The sequence below is a fragment of the Rhinolophus sinicus genome, chromosome 1, assembly GCF_057876585.1.
Source record: "Rhinolophus sinicus isolate RSI-liver-muscle chromosome 1, RSI-T2T, whole genome shotgun sequence".
In the NCBI taxonomy this organism is placed as follows: domain Eukaryota; kingdom Metazoa; phylum Chordata; class Mammalia; order Chiroptera; family Rhinolophidae; genus Rhinolophus; species Rhinolophus sinicus.
The window spans coordinates 139935250-139952809 of record NC_142501.1 but is presented as its reverse complement, the minus strand read 5'-3'; the positions used below and the strand labels follow the sequence as shown (position 1 = coordinate 139952809).

Genomic DNA, 17560 nt, shown 5'->3' with positions numbered 1-17560 from the left:
TACAACTTGCTAAGCTGTGTGGCCTTGGGCAAGTCACAACCTCTCTGGGTTCAGTTTTGTCATCTCTAACGAGAGTTAATAAGACCGACTTTGCCATTGTATGTAAAAGCATCAAGCAACGTGTCTGAGGCTGAGTAAGAAAAATTGATGTTAGTGGCGTCTCTTTTATACTAGGATTTGTACTGGGAGGTGGCGAGGTAGAGTGGAAACCTATAAATTTGGGGATAGGCTGATCGGGATACAAATTTCAGCTCAGCTTCTTACCAGCGTGTGGTGGAGTCTGACCAAGTTACTGAACTTCTCTGAGCCTCACTTTTTTTTTTTTTTTTTTTCCCATCTTAAAACTCTTATTTTGTGAAGTTGTATGTGATTAAATGGGGTAACGTAAAATAAAGCATTTGGCATTGTAACTATCAGGGTCACTGCTGGCATCTTTATGTAAATTACAAGAAAGAAAAAAAAAGAAATCAACCCCTTCCTCAAATGATTTTACTTCTACCTTTAGAAAAATTTCCTAATATACTGAACAAAAAATACTTTAATGCTTATATTAGTTTGCTAGAGCTGACATAAGAACATACTACAGACTGAGTGGCTTAAGCAACAAAAATTTATTTTTCACAGTTCTGGATCCTGGAAGGTCAAGAGCAAGGTGCTGGCAGGGTTGGTTTCTCCTTAGGCCTCTCTCCTTGGCTTGTGGATGGCTGCCGTCTCACGGTGTCCTCACATACGGCCTTTTCTCTGTGTGTTCATGTTATTGGTCTCTCTCGCCCTCTTCTTATAAGGCCACAGTCCTATTGGCTTAGGGCTCCACCCTTATGATCTCATTTAACTTTAATTACCTCCTTAAAGGCCCTGTCTCCAAATCCAGTCACATTGGGGGTTAGGGCTTCGACATATGTATTTGGTGGGGAGGACACAATTCCCTCCACAACACTCCATCTGCCAGAAAATTGTCAGAATAAATAGGCAAATCTGTGGCATCTGCACTTTGAATGTGGTGTCTTTGTGCTGTGTGCAGCTTACAGAGTCTTACACAGGTCTGGCACATCACAGGTGCTAATTTAATGTATATTTCCTCCGGTCTCTGTCTTCCATTCTTGCTCCCAAGCAGGGCACTCGTATTAGTAGATCTCGCCAGCTTGCAGGTCTTCATCCTGAATGGAGTTGCCACAATCCATGATGAGGAGTCTCCACGGGGAGCAAAGGTTGTCAGCACTGTGCCCCATCAGTAACTTGATTATTCCAGCCCCACACAGACCTAGAGTCAGGGCTGACATGTCCACCCAATGTTTCTCTTTCTCCCACTACTTCCTCATCTCTTCAAGTCAATTTGGAGCAGGAAACTTGAGGAAATCAAGAGGAGAAAGACTTGGCCTGCAGTCTTTCTACTCACACCAAATGCCTGTCATCATCGATGACTTCTAAGAGTTAAGCCATCCAGCACCTGACCCAATGACTTTCGTCTCCATTCCATTCCTTTTAAACAGTTGTCATCATCAAGTATCGCACCATTTCCAAAATTATTGCTCCATTCATCCCACTCTTCAGTTGAAACCTCCTGTCCTTTCAGTTGTCTTGCTCAATTTCTTGCTGTAAGAATTCTTTTGTGTCATTGAGATCTCTGGTCCACGGATCAAACTCTTTTTTATTGTATCTTACAGCTCCCTCCTTCCCTTTCCTTCCCTCATTATCCAACTTAGATTCCATGACAGATCCTTGTAATCAGTGTTGTATAGGTATCCAGAATTCCCCTAATCCTTTCATCTTTTGTCACATTTACCTGGCAAAATTCTGACCTTGGATGAACCCATGCATGTGACTTCTCTGAACCTGCGCCTGAGGTCCTGGTCATGCCATGCTGTGCTGTGTGGCAGTCCCACGTCAAACGTGAGATATGCTTGCTTTTCCACTCTCTCAGCGACCATTTTATGACTTACTTGACGCCTCAGACCTCCACCCTTTCCTTAATTTTTCTCAACTAGTTTTCAGCTGATGAAATTACCTTCTTTGAGAAAAGCCATTAGACTGGAGCACCTTTCTCTCTCCATCACCATAGCTGCAGACCTTCCTGTGTCTGCATCCATCCCCGTGCTCTTCTATCTCACCCTCGCTGCACATGTCGTCTTTATGCCTTCTCTCTCCTTATCTTGCTGTTTCCTCTCTCTTACTGGATCATGAGAGCGTCCTCAAATGCCTCCCTTGACCCAGTCGTTTTTAGTAATTGCTCCATTTCTCTGCTTCTCATCATTGTCACACTTCTCAAAAGAGCTGTTTGTCTTCTGTTTCCTACATTTCCACAAGAAATACTTTGTCATTTTCATTGCCCAATATGATGGACTATGGGGACAGAGCCCCAGAGAGCAGTTTCCAGGCTCTCGGCCTCACGTGGAAAGGTGCTGGCTCGAGTAATAGATGGCCGTCAGCTGTAACCATTGAGCCATTGGCCACTAACATAACTGCCGCAGCTACATTGGGGAGTGGAGTCGAGGGGAGTCGAGGAGAGTCGGTCGGTTGGCAGAAAAGCAGACAGCAGGTTGCACGTCGTGTGAATCCAGCCTCCAGTGAGACTATAGTGGTGTGACTCCCCTACTTATGGCTCCGTGGGTGTTCCTTTTTGGCCTCACCATATCCTGTGTCCTTATGCAGGGAGCGGGACCAGAGGCCCCGCATGCCACCCCGCATGACTCCCTGCATGACATGGACCCTCTTCAGTCCTCATTTTATTTGGCAGTAGCAGCAGTGAAGAAAGTTGAAACCCTCTCCTCTTTAACACGTCCTTCTTTTGGCTTCTGGGGCAGCGCCCTCTCCTAGTTTAATGTCTACTTCCCTGGATCTCCTCTCCTAGATCTGTTCTACCTCCGAATATCTGATTTCCTCAGGAATTGGCCATAGACCCTCTTTATTTGCTATGCGCTCTTTCTGGTCATCCTCTCTGTTCCCATGTTTAAAATACCACCTGTGTGATGATGATTCCAGCCTCAACTTCTCTCCTGAGCTACACATCTAACGGCTTCCTTGACAGCTCCACTTGGATGTTTTACAAATATCTTAGTCATGAAATGTCTAAAATTCTTTATAGCCACTCCTCAAAATGTTTATCTCAAAGCCTTTACTATTTAATAAATGGTATCACCCTATAGTCCAAGCCAGAAATCTGGGAGTCATTCCTGATTTTTTTCTCTCCCTTAACCCCACATCTAACCCATTACCAAGATTTTGGACTTTACTTCCAAAACACCTGTCCAGTTAATCCACTTCTCTTCGTTTCTACAGCCATCAGTCAGGTTCAACCAACACCATTTTTCTCCTTGAACACTGCTCCTAACCTGTGTTCCCATTGCTATTCTTGCACTTTCCACCCAGCAGCCATGGTGGTGGTTACACAATGTGGATTTCATCATGCCATCCCCCTGATGAAGGCTATTCAGAGACTTTCCATTGCTCTTAGAAAAAGCTGACCTCTATTCCATGTCCACACAAGCCTTCCCTGTGTGATTTAGCTCCCGCCATCTTGATCAACCTCATTTCACCACATTCACTTATTCACATTATCTCTTAGTTTTCTCCAGCCTGCCAGCTCCTTTCCTCCTGAACCGGGAATCAGGCTCTTACCTGACACTGAAGATGCCTGCACCTTGATCTTGGACTGCCCAGCCTCCAGAACTGTGAGAAATAAATTTCTGTTACTTATAAGCCACCCATTCAATGCTGTTTTGTTATAGGTATCTCCAACTGACTGAGGCGCCTTCCTTGTAGTTTTGCTGTTGCCTCTGTCTGGTATTATCTTCCCTTCAGTCTTTGTAAGGCTGTTTCCTTCCCAACTTTGAAGTCACAACTGGAGTTTTATATTTATTTCTTTGTTGACTTGTTTTTGTGTCTGACTCTCCCACTAGATTGTCAGCCCCATGAAAGCAGGAGCCATGGTGAGTTGTCCTCCATTGTAAGCCCAACACTTAGCATAATGCTTGGCACCTAGTAGGCACATTTGTTGAATTTTTGATTGAATGAACCAACTGTTAGATTTTTGTTAAGTCTGTTATCATTACTGAATTTAAGAGTCCTCACCTGTGTTCCCTAAAGTTTTTAGATTTATAAAATGATTATGAGAAACATTATGAGTTGTTATATTTTTAAAACCACATGTTTTCATTTTAATTGGTATCTATTAATTCCCTGCTAGGAAAGATGAGGAAATTAACATGCCCACTTCCTTTCACTTTCTTCCCCCACTTCCTGGTTTTGCCAGTTATTTTATTATGTATTGGCAAAGTTTATAACATTTACTCCTGTTTTCTATCTCTAATTCCCTCAGTTACTTAATCTTAGTTTTCCATTTAAATGAATTAATTGCTTACCATCCGTATCAATTTAGGTTGGTGATTTCAAACAACAAAAATCAACTTTGGGGGCCGGCCCGGTGACTCAGGTGGTTAGAGCTCCGTGCTCCTAACTCCGAAGGCTGCCGGTTCGATTCCCACATGGGCCAGTGGGCTCTCAACCACAAGGTTGCCGGTTCAACTCCTCGAGTCCTGCAAGGGATGGTGGGCTCTGCCCCCTGCAACTAAGATTGAACACGGCATCTTGAGCTGAGCTGCCGCTGAGCTCCCAGATGGCTCAGTTGGTTGAAGTGCGTCCTCTCAACCACAAGGTTGCCGGTTCGACTCCCATAAGGGATGGTAGGCTGTGCCCCGTGCAACTAGAAACGGCAACTGGACCTGGAGCTGAGCTGCACCCTCCACAACCTAAGACTGAAAAGACAACAACTTGAAGCTGAACAGCACCCTCCACAACTAAGATTGAAAGGACAGCAACTTGACTTGGAAAAAAAGGCCTGGAAGTACACACTGTTCCCCAATAAAGTTCTGTTCCCCTTCCCCAATAAAATCTTTAAAAAAAAAATCAACTTTGGTTAATTGAAGCTGATAGGAATTGATCAGAAGGACGTTAAGTGACTCACAGGTGGGGAGGCTAGGGAATCCTGCTCAAAACTTGGGCAGGAAGCAAGGGAGAGTGAACAATGGGAAAACATAGCCAAGGTCCTGCCATGTGAGTGTCTGGTTATGATACATCCCAGGACCCCCCAGTGAATCCTTCTTTCCTTCCTTCTTCCTTCCTCCCTTTCTCCCTTCTTCTCTTGCACCTCTTCCATCTCCTTTGCTGTAGTGTGTTTGGATGGATTTTTTGTCATCTGATTGTATGTTGCTTACGCTTACTGTAAGAATCTTCTCCAGTCTGTGTCTGCTCTCGTGTGGTGTGGATGAATCCCCTGGATCCTTCCACTGTATCTGAAATCTTAATCATTTCTCCCTATAAGTTGTTTGAAGACTGGATATTTTTTCTTTCCTTCCCCCCCACCCCCTTGGGAATGGGCAAAATGTGGCTGAAGCTGTGAGAACTCTTCACCAGAAGATCCAGTCATGCTCTGTTCTGTATTCGGATTTTGTCAAATGTTCTCAATGAGAATTCACCCCAGCTAGTTGGGGTAGCTCATACTCCTATGTGCTGGGGTCCCTGGGCTCCCAATTATGCTGCCTCCACCCCATTCCCACCCCAAGGCCCTACATTCACTGAAGGGCCAGGAAGCCTTCATTTTGGCAGAGAAAATGGGGCCATGGGTGTCTCCTGTTTTATTCATCCCTTCTTAGGAGCCATTAATTTCTATTCTCTCCCAGAAGACGGGAAATAGTAATGCATACCTTCAATTTACTTCTCTCCGGACTGGAAATGAAGTGGTTGCCGTTTAGGATTTTTTTTTTTTTATTCCCTGCTACTGCATCTGGTGGCCTAGGGCTGGTTTGTAGTATATGGCTGGATGGGATGGGGGCCAAAGATCATACTCAGGAGCTATGCTAGGCTGGAAACTTTGGCTTCATTCCTTAGCTGTCTCTCCCCTTGTTTGGTTGCTATTGGTGAAATTTCTGCAAATTACTTGACTTTAAACATTGAAGGGGGAGAGTCTGTCTATCTTCATTGGTCCCAGTATCCTAGTAATAACCCCCCTATTTGATTAATCTGGTTCAAGTTGTATGTCTGTCACGTGTGAGCCAGACAGTCCTCACAAATGCAACGCCACAGATGCAGGAGGCAGCCTTCTCCAGTGAAAATGAGGGGCCTGACTTGCATCTTAACTCCTCGACCCTTTTGGCACACAGGTGGGCCATAGGGGCCCTATGACCAGGAGCACCTTTTTCTCAGTTTGTGATCCCATAAAACTATGATGTGAAGCATAAACAGACCCAGTTTAGACGGGATAATTCTGATGGTTAATTTTATGTGTCAACTTGGCTAGGCCACAGGACCCAAACACTTGGTCAAATACCAGTTTAGATGTTGCTGTGAAGGTATTTTTCAGATGTGATTAACATTTAAATCAGTAGACTTTGAGTAAAGCAGATTGCCCTCCTTAATGTGGGTGGGCCTTGTGCAATCAGTTGAAGGCCTTCAGAGAAAAAGGCTACATACAGGAAGAGGGAATTCCACCTTCAGACCACCTTTGGATTCAAGCTGTGACATCACATCTTCCTTAGGTCTCCAGCCTGCTGGTCTGCCTTGCAGATGTGGGGATTTTGGATTTCCCAGCTCCCACAATTGCATGAACCAATTCCTTAAAAAAAATTATCTATCTATCTATCATCTATCTATCTATCTATCTATCTATCTATCTATCTATCTATCTATCTATCTATCTATCTATCTATCTACACACACACGTATACACACAAACATCCTATTGGTTCTGTTTCTCGAGAGAACCCTAATTAATACAAGGAAAAATTCCTGAACATACCTCAGTGACTACTGATTTTTACTATGTCTCCTAAGGGGCAACTAATTTTGTTTGTTGCCAACTCCTGTAAAGATTCACCAAGATGAATTTGCTGCAAAGGAAGGAGATAGACTCTGGAGTCAGACTGCCCAGTTCCAGCCCCTAACTGTACCCCTTACTTGCTGTGTGACGTGGGCAATTTACATACTTTCTGTGTGCCTCAATTTCCTCCTTTGTAAAAGGAGACAGATGTTTGCTTGTACCTCATAAGGTTATGTGGGGATTAACTGAGATAATAGATGCATTTAGAATAGTTTCTGCTACATAGCAACTCCTCGGTAAGTTTAGGCAGTTATTACAGGCCCACTGTAGTCCCATACTTGAGGCCTACAGAGCAGACGCTGTGACACCACTAGCAGGGCCTGGGCAGCACCCAGTGAGCAACTGCAGTCAGAGTTCTTCAGGGAATGGCGCTGAGAGGCGTCAGTAAAGGCCATAAACAACCTCATATTGGTGCAGATCAGGTTTTGCCACCCATGGCAGTGGGTTAGGGAAAAATACTTGGTTTTGCAGAGCTTTTTGGATTTGGAATTGTGGATAAGGGACTGCAGACCTGCAAAAACATTTGATAATGTTTTCAAGATACCGGAAAACAAGTTGGCTAGCTGGCTGAGCTTGCTTAATATTTTCCACTTGAACATTGGAGCATGTCTATCATAAAACAGTTTTTGTTTAGGCATTAATTGATAAACATCTATTTTTTAGACTCAACCAAGCATTGCTTTCAGTTCCTGCTGGAGACTCTCCTGGTTCCCCAGCCTAAAGCCATGACCTCGGGGTAGGAAGTTGGGTGACTCACAGGTTGGGTGACTCACTCACAGGTGCCTTCTTTTTGCCATGCTGTTTATCACGGCAGAGGATGTGCCTCCACTTCACACTGAGTCCTACTCATTCCTTAACCAAGCTGCTAGCCTGGCACGCTGCTGGAGGAAACCAGGGCCACAGGCTCTTGGAGGAATGTGGGGGAATTCGAATCATATTCCCTTATCCATTCAACATACATCTGTTGAGCACTTACTCTGTGCCAAATATTACGAACTCTAACTGTGTAGCATTTTATTTATCAAGTGTTTTCACATTCATTACCTCTTACAGTAACCCTATGAGGAAGATGTGGTAAATACTGTCATCCTTGTTTTACACTGAAGAAGCAGAGTTTTAGAAAGCTTTCGCGTCACTTTAAGGCACAGATGTACCTGGCCTGAGATATAAACCCACTACTTCACTTTCTTATGCACCGCGAGTAAAAGTGCTTCACATTTCATGGGGTGAATATACAGTTTTGAAGGTTAAACTGTTTAGCAGTGGTTGGTGCCAACCACCAAAACAGAATTAAATAGCTTTGGCAAAATGTATTCTCATGGAACCTGTTTCAGCTTCAAGTGGTTAGTCAGATATTCCTTATTACAGGGGGTCACCTTGTGCTTTGGGTGATGTGCTTCATTGTCCAGACGTCCCCTTCAGGACTGAAGGACTTAGTCCCTTATCTACTGGGAAGGTTGTTGGCTGGTGTCTCTCTGGGAATGGCCATCAGGTGGAATGAGAGCCTTCTTCAAGGTCACACCCCCTTTGGGTGCAGCCTGCATCCCACGATGCTGAAACATAAAATCCCCATCCCCTTCTCCTGATTGGGGACAACTTTGAGGGCCAGTCTTACTCCAGACTATCCTGTGGGGTTGGCTGAGACCTTGTGCCGGCCCCTCCGCCCATTTTGTCTCTTTGCCCAATCCCACTTTCTTCCCTTTCTTCCACAGATATTGAACAATCCCCCTCACCCTCCCACCCTCCCCAACTGCCCCAATACACCTCTGCACCTAAATCATCTTCAGGTCTGCTTCCTGGGGAGTACACCTGTGAAAGCAGGTCTCAGTGGGAGGTGGAAAAACAATAGTGCTCAGGTCCTTACTGTGTGAGGTCCTTGCTGTGGGAGAAAATACTCACTTTAGAGATTTTCTGTTGTTGATTATTAAAAAGGAAAGAAAAAAAAAAACCCTTTTGAAATTTGCCAGGTCTTTTCGCTGAACTAGACACTCAGCCATTTATTGTTTCCATTTATTTACTAACTTTCATCCTAGTTTTCATCTGTCTCAAAATATGAATAGCCAAGCCTACTTGAACCCATTTGGCAATTGAAATTAGTTACAGAACAGAAAATTACATGAGGAACGTGAGGGATAAGGTCTTTTTTGGAACAGGAAAGGCAGAACGTTATTACAGACTGGAGTCCTTTTGGTAATGATGCATGGGGTTGCAATGATGTGAATGAGAAGTCATTTAACCACGTAAATGAGCAAAGGAGAATTCCACGGCAATGACCTCAGGTCTCAGTTTTCAGGAAGAGAAAATGGTGGGCGTTGGAATGAGGTCACCCTGGCACATGTAACATTAGATCCATCAGTCCACTTGGGTTTGGAACCTGGTTCAATTGTCTGCCAGAACGTGACTTAGTTTTCCTTTCAACAGTCCTTGTGCTTCTTTGAGGGTAAAACATAGGCCCATTTTATAGTTTACCAGAAGATATCTCAGGGAAAGAGCTATGTTAGGAAAGGGAGATTTTACCAAACAAATTGGTGACTCAGTTTGAACTGGAGTTTCCAGGTCAAACAGTTGCATTTGCTGGAGAAAAGGAGGAGGAGGAAGGAGTGTTATTGTTGTCATTGTGTTTTCTGACATATCCTACCAAGTAACTGCTCTGGGATAATAACAAAATGATTTCACTATGGGGAAAAAAAAATGCAGAGAAAAGGCACTAGGGCTGTTTGATTGGCTAATAATGAACATAAAGGACTTCATGCTTGTTGAATGGCAGATTGAAATCCAGTGTGTATTCATGCAGATCTTATGGGGGTGGTATTGGATTGGACCACAAATTAGTGCTGGCATTAATGAGATGGAAGCTGTAAAATACAGAGAGTTCCAATAACCATGATCTCTGATAAGGCCTGATTGAAAGCACCCAGACCTTTCAGGCAAGTTCTGTGTGAGAGCAGAGCAATAAACAACAAAGAGACATTCAAAATGGGGGAAAACGGGGGCTTATATAATGGACTGAAGTGTTGTTAGGACGCTTGGTTAAAATGACACAGCACAGCTGAGTGACAAGCACACCCTTGCCTAGAATAATGATTTTTCGAAACAGACACTGTTTAGATCACTCTAATGTTCAGAAAGATTATGCCCTTTCATTGAACAGAAGTTAGTCTAAGTCAGGAACTGCTCTGTGCCAAGGCCACGACTGCTGCTGCTAATACTAATATACCTTATATGTGATATGTATTGTGACACAGCGTTTATAAACCCTTAACATTTGTTACCCTGTTCTGTCCTCACAAAGTTGCACACTGGTAGTCGAGTACATGTCTGCACCCAGTTAGCTTTTGAACTGCGTGACTGCAGGAACTGGTCGTACTTATTTTCTGAGGCTCCTGCTCCTTTTCCATTTAATTGTTCATGAATTCTCCTAGGTAATTTGTTTCAAAGGACACTGCCAGGTGGGGAAAAATCCCCCTTTCCCAGCATTTCTGAGATTATCTGGCATGTAGAACAAATGTTATTATAGCAAAATTATATCACGACATTAAGTTGATAAATGCACCGCCGATGCCGTGTGCATTAACACAGGTGGGTTGCATTTGCACACGGAATTCTTGGACAACTTCAGGCTGCAGAACTCACCCACAGCCACTGTCACTACGTTCTCTCTCCCAAGTAGACTAACGAGGTCTTGGTGAGCATGTGTGCATCTTTAGTGAACCTGCTGGCGTCCTGGAACTCCATCAGTAAGTTTGCAGGAATTCCTCTCAGTTTGTTTCAGGCGAACAAGGTAGTACATCTCCTGTTAGTGCCACTCATGCTTAGTTGTGTTCAATCTCCTTCTGGTCTTTTATCTCCTGTCCTCCTAGGGGTTATGAAGTAACTATTGCCTGTCCAGCCTGATTGTTGTTCTGGGCACACACAGTGGGGACGGGATTGGGTGGGAGAATTTATTTCATTTCCCAGTGGTCACTGTCTTGGTTTTCTTTTTTTATATATCCTCCTTTTTCACATAACCTGAGAGTTATTTCAGTGCCCTTAGGTCTTTCAGGTCCTTTTTGGGTACGCTGACCTTCAGCCTACCTTTTTGTAGTCTATCCTTTCTATTAAAGTTTGATGTATTTGTGTCCAGCACAGAGCCTGACATAGTATATGTTTATTTAGTTTATGTCAAAATGAATGGAACTGCCCTGGGTGAGAGAGACCCTTGTATATTCATAGTATATACCTATGAGGAACAATTAAACCAAGAGAAGTTATATCTACAATCTTAGTTAAAAATTTAAGGCTGAGAAGACCCTTAGAAATCAACTAAGCCTCCTCACTTCATCTCCACTGTTTTTATTGATAAGACAATTAAATTAGAAGGGAATCGACCTTCCCAGTATTTAGTAGTTAGTGGGTGGTTTAGTAAAGACTAGAATTCTGAACCACGGTCAATGTCTGTCTCCCCACGTCCTTCTCAAGAGTATAGACAGTAGACATAGAGATGCTCCGATCTGCATCACATAAATCATTTTCCAACATTTTCCCGCCAGGCATGGCCTGGCATTCACTTTTTATTTCCATTTCTTGATGACTTCTTGCTTTCCCTACCAAGAATTTAAGAAATATCAGGGAGGGAGAGGCTGGAAGGCTCTCTAAACTGGCTAACTCAGAAGTGGTTTTACGGGTTCCCTGGGCCAGTCATGCTCTGAAATTTGAATCTCCATCTACATCATTCTGACAAGTGGTCAGCCATACTGTCGGAACATTCCTGGCCTCTCCCTGTGCCCAGCCAGAGCTTACACTGAAGATTTGACTGAAATCCGTCTCCTGAAGCCTTCACTTGCGGTCCAAGGGCACCCCTGTGGGGACACTCAGAACAACTGAATTTCTAGCCCCCATGGTAGTTCTTCCGATTTGGTTTTCCACGATGTTTCTCCTTTAACAATTGATTTCTTTTACACCAGTGTTTCCCCAGCCTTTTGAACTCCAAGGCAGATTTGAAAGTGATAATATTTGCATGGCACCATGAGGTGAACCCGAGGAAAATTGGGGATGTCTCGCTGGGGATTGGTGAAAAATTTGTTACATGTTTTTCTTTAGAGTATATAATTATGATAAGAAAATAACATACAAAATAGTAGGGAACGTATCAAATTTGTATGAAGCTTCCAAATGAAATCTTTTCCAAGGTTTGAAAGTCAAACTTAGCTTGATTCCATGAACATAACCTTTAATATCAGGTTTTATGTTTGAAGTGGCAACATGTAATTCCTGACCAAGACTAGTTAATGATGAGTTCTTTAAATTCTTGATAGTCGTGAAGCTGTGATTTAATCACAGAAGCTGTGATTAAAAATTTAGTACCATTTTTGACAACCTTTCAAAAATGTATACTAGGTGAAATTATAGTTAAAGAATTTGATAGCTCTCTCTTTCATGGACAAATAATACAATGTTGAAATTTCTAATGTTGGTGAGAAAAGATTTCTAATCCAATTGAACTTTTTCATATTAAGTATTTCAAAATATGCTGAAATTCTATTTTGTAGGATGCAAGTGCGTTGTTAGAGTAGCACCCACAAGGACAGATGCCTCCTGGAAGGGTACATCAGCTACCTGCAGAGGGAGGTAGTTGTTATATGTGAAGAAAAAGGGTCAAGGACAGCAGTGTCACATCCACTGAAGCATCTGCCAGGACCCTTCCCCCATCCCCACCTCCACAGCAGCACGGAGGGTAACGCCTTGCTCTTTGGGCACCTGGAATACTACCTAATTCAGCAGCAGCTCCTCTGCTCCACTTTCCAGGATGGCCAGCAGGGCGCTCTGCCTCTGGCTGTGAAGGTAGATAGATGCAGAGCAAGCATCTTCTTGTCTCTGCTCATTACACCAGGCTGAGCAGTGAGTGTCAAGTCCACTTTTGGTGCTTTCCCCCTGGGGGACCATGAAAAGCATCCTCAGACTCAGACCCCACCGTGCTTGGACAGTGTTCTGCAGAGCTCCTACCAGTGCTCCCTGGGCCAGAGCTGGTTGGCACCGGTTCTTCAGCTGTCCCAGGTCCTATGCTCCAGCTGCAGCACGGGTCTACACTAGTCGGAGCATACTAGAATGCCAAGGCACACAGATTGGGAAGATCTGCTTTTGGCCATAGCTTCCGTGATGTGGATTCAAGTTCTTTCATCATCAGTCTCTCTCTGGTGGTCATGTCTGATTCATTTCTATCCTTTTCGCAGCGTGATGCCCACACCTGAACCCCAGGTCCAATCTAATCAGCAAAGGAGACACGTAGGGACCTTCACTTCTCTACACATAGAAAATGTACTTCCAAGATGATATTTTTGGTGTCTCCGTCATATAGTTGGCTTGTATTAAACTTCTTGAATATTTTAGCCTTTAAGTGACTAAACTTACCTGCAAAAGGAGACTCCTCCCCTGGCCACAAACATTCAGACCGTTGATTTTTGTGTGAATCAAAGGCAAAACCTTGGTCGAATACAGGGAGACCAGCTGCCTCTGAGGTGACAAAACTCTGCCACATGGACAGTGACATCTGTCTCCTTGCCTTGGTGAAGGAGGGTGAGAACAAATGCTAATTAAATGAAGAGAAGGCATGTTACTCTTTGTGAACTTAACCTCTGATACTCTGTGCTAAGGAGACTGAATGTTTTTCTATAGGCGATGGGGGCTGTTATAAGTGTTTGAGAAGGCAAGCAGCCTAATCCAATTGTGCACTTTTATTTTGCCTTGGGTTAGTTTTTTTCTTGCAATTTCTGTTCCTCTTTTTAAATAAACCGTTTATATTAGAATATGTATAAAGAAAAGTGCAGCAATCATAAATGTATACCTAAATGAATTATTACAAAATAAACACACAAGTCAAGAAATGGAACATTACTGGGAACCCAGAAGACCTTACTTCCCCTTCCAAACCACTCCCTGCTCCTCCTGTCCAGGCTAACCACTGGGCTAACTTCTAATACACAGATTAATTTGGCCTGTTTTGAACTTTCTAAGTGGACTCATGGGATATATATTCTTCTGTGTCTGGCTCTATTGTTCAACAATATAGCTGTGAGCTTCACTTATGTTGTTCAGTGTGGCCACAGTTTGTTCTTTTTTATCACTCTTTAGTATTTCTTTGTATGACTGTCCCATATTTCAGTTATCATTCTATTGTTATATGGATATTTGGGTTGCTTCCAGTATTTGGCTCTCATGAATAATGCTGCTAAGTGCATTTGTGTACATGTCAGTGGCCCATATTTATGATTTTAAGGGATTATTATGCTTTGTTGCCATTTGGAACTGATCTACCCTGGAGGAGAGCCTGGGCATTTTCTTTCTGGGCACAAAGGCAAGTAGTTGAGCTTCCTTCTTAATCCACTGGCAGAGATATTCTGGCACGATTCATATCCTGAAGTTGTCCTATGTGAAATAATGTCTTCGAATTTCTATTTTTAAAGGTGCTTTCCTTACTATTAATTCCAAATGTGAAACCATATCCATTCAAGAGAAAAACAAAACAAAACCAAAGACTCAAAATTGAGTCTGAATTGTGAAGCAGTTTCTTTTTTCTTTTCTTTTTTTTAAAAATTAAATTTATTGGGGTGACAGTGGTTAACAAAATTACATAAGTTTTAAGTGTACATTTCTGTATTACATCATCTATATATCACATTGTGTGCTCACCACGCAGAGTCAGTTCTCCTTCCATCACCATATATTTGACCCCCGTTACCCTCTTTTACCATCCTCCCTCCGCCCTTACTCTCTGGTAACCACTATACTGTTGTCCATGTCCATGAGTTTTTGCTTGTTTGTCTTGTTCCTTTGTTGCTTTCAGTTTTATATACCACATATCAGTGAAATCGTGTGGTTCTCGACTTTTTCTGTCTGACTTATTTCGTTTAGCATAATAATCTCAAGAGCCATCTATGTTGTCACAAATGGCAGTATTTCATCTTTTCTTATGACAGAGTAGTATTCCATTGTGTATATACTACATCTTCTTTATCTAATCATCTATCGAAGGACACTTCGATTGTTTCCACACTTGACCACCATGAATAATGCTGCTATAAACACAGGGGTACATATATCTTTATGAATAAATGTTTTCAGATTTTTTTTGGTAGATATCCAGAAGGGGGCTTGCTGGGTCATATGGTAATTTTATTCTTAATTTTTTTGAGGAATCTTCATACTGTTTTCCATAGTGACTGTACCAATTTACATTCCCACTAACAGTGTATGAGGGTTCCTTTTTCTCCACAGCCTCTCCAACACTTGTTATTTGTCTTGTTGATGATAGCCATTCTAACAGATGTGAGGTAATATCTCATTGTGGTTTTGATTTGCATTTCCCTAATAGCTAGTGGAGTTGAACATTTTTTCATATATCTGTTGGCTGTTTGTATGTCTTCTTAGGAGAAGTGTCGTTCAGGTCCTCTGCCCATTTTTAATTGCATTTTTTTGTTGTTGTTGTTGACTTATACGAGAGTTCTTTATATATTTTGGATATTAGCCTTTTATTGGAGGTGTTGTTTGCAAATATCTTCTCCCATTCGGTTGGTTGCCTCTGTTTTGTTCATGGTTTCTTTTGCTGTGTGGAAGCTTTTTAGTTTGATATAGTCTCATTCATTTATTTTTGCTTTTACTTCCCTTGCCTTTAAGGTCAAATTCATAAAATCCTCTCTGAACCCAAGGTCCATAATTTTAGTACCTATGTTTTCTTATGCAGTTTATTGTTTCAGGTCTTATGTTAAGATCTTTGATCCATTTTGAGTTAATTTTGATATAAGGTGACAGATAGCAGTCTAGTTTCATTCTTTTGCATGTGGCTTTCCAATTTTCCCAGTACCATTTATTGAAGAGGCTTTCTTTTCTCCATTGTATGTTTTTGGCTCCTTTGTCGAAAATTACCTGCCCATGTATATGTAGGTTTATTTCTGGGTTTCTAATTCTGTTCCATTGGTCTGTGTGTCTGTTTTTCTGCAAATACCATGCTGTTTTTATTATTGTCACCTTGTAGTATAATTTGAAGTCAGAAAGTGTGTTATCTCCAGCCTCGTTCTTTTTTCTCAGGATAAGAAGCACAATCTTATAAGGTATTATCATCCCAATTCTCAGATTTTTAAATTAAAACTCCATCAGGTTAAGTAACTTATTTAAAGTTTCCCTACTTGAAGGGCAAAACCAGGATGGGAACCCAGGCAGTCTGGCTGCATAGTCCATATTATAACTATTGCTCTATGCTGTTCTGACCAAGAGATGCATAGGACAGAAATGTTGATTAGTTTTCACTGGGGATTATTCCCACCTTCAGGGACAGGACAATTTCCTATGTTAATAGTTCTCTGGATAAGTCCAAACATATTCCACGTGGAAGCCTTACATGATAATTGTGTGCAGAATCCTAACCCATGGTGGAATGGCGAGAATATGGGCTCTGGAGACAGACACCATGGATTTGAATTCTTGCCCTGCCTCTTATTCTTTGGGATTCTGGCAATTTGCATAACTTCTCTGAGACCCAGTTTCCTTATGTGTAAATTAGGGATAGTCATTTTCACTTTTATAAAATTTTTGAAAATGAAAATATGTATATAAAATACTTAGCATACTTGAAAAATAATAAATACTCAATAAATGATAGTAATAGTAGTAGTACTGGTATTGGTATTATTAGCTATGGCACCGTGAAGAGTCTACTCTTTCTAGGGATATTTCTTTTTTGAAGAACTGTTCATCTCCAGCCCTCTACAATCAGAACCTTTTGTCTCCTGGGCAACCTTAAGAGAAAACAGACTCCTTTTTCTCTGCATAACATACAATTTACCACTTTAACCATTTTTAAGTCTATAGTTCTTTGGCATGCAATACATTCACTTAGTTATGCAACTATCACCATCCATCTCCAGAACCTTTTCACCTTCTCAATCAGAAATTCTGTGCCCATTTGCCCATAAGGCCCCATTTCCCCTTGCACGCAGCCCCTGGCAACCACCATTCTGCTTTCTTCCTATGAATTTGACTACTCTAGGAGCCTCATCTAAGTGGAATCATACAATATTTGTCCTTTTGTGATTGGCTTATTTCACTTAGCATAATGTTTTCAAGGTTCATCTATCTATGTTGTAGCCTGTGCCAGAATTTCCTTTTCTTTTAAGGCTGAATAATATTCCATTGTATTATATCCTGCAGTTCTTTATCCATTCATCTGTCAATCAGTTGCTTCCACCTTTTTGGTTGTGGTGAATAATGCTGCTAAGAACATGTGAATACAAATATCTATTTGATTGCCTGATTTCAATTATTTTGTTATATACCCAGAAGTGGAATTGCTGAATCATATTAATTCTATGTTTACTTTTTGGGGGAACTACCATACTGTTTTCAACAGTGGCTACACCATTTTGCATTCCCACCAGCAATGTACAAGAGTTACTAATTTCTTCACATCCCTGCCAGCATTTTTCAGTTTCTGTTTTGTTTTCTAATAACAGCCATCTTAATGGGTGTGAAGTGGTATCTCATGTGGTTTTGACTTGAATTTCCCTAATGGTTAGTGATGTTGAACATCTTTTCATATGCTTATTGGCCATTTGTTCTCCAATATCCATTTTTTATTATTTATGAAAAGCACAGTGCTCCCACACAACTCTAACACCCCACGTATTCATGCTCGGCAAGTCACAATACAATATAGCAGGT

The 17560-nt window shown here is 42.0% G+C and overlaps 1 long non-coding RNA gene across 1 annotated transcript in view; it reads left to right on the top strand.

The window, feature by feature from the left end:
• The window catches only part of LOC141569979 (uncharacterized), a 30898-nt gene extending 26025 nt beyond the window's left edge, over positions 1–4873 (top strand). Inside the window, exon 3 of the long non-coding RNA XR_012493735.2 lies at positions 3563–4873. This is a non-coding gene — a long non-coding RNA (uncharacterized LOC141569979). The remainder of the gene's footprint in view (positions 1–3562) is intronic.
• The last annotated feature ends 12687 nt before the right edge of the window (positions 4874–17560 follow it).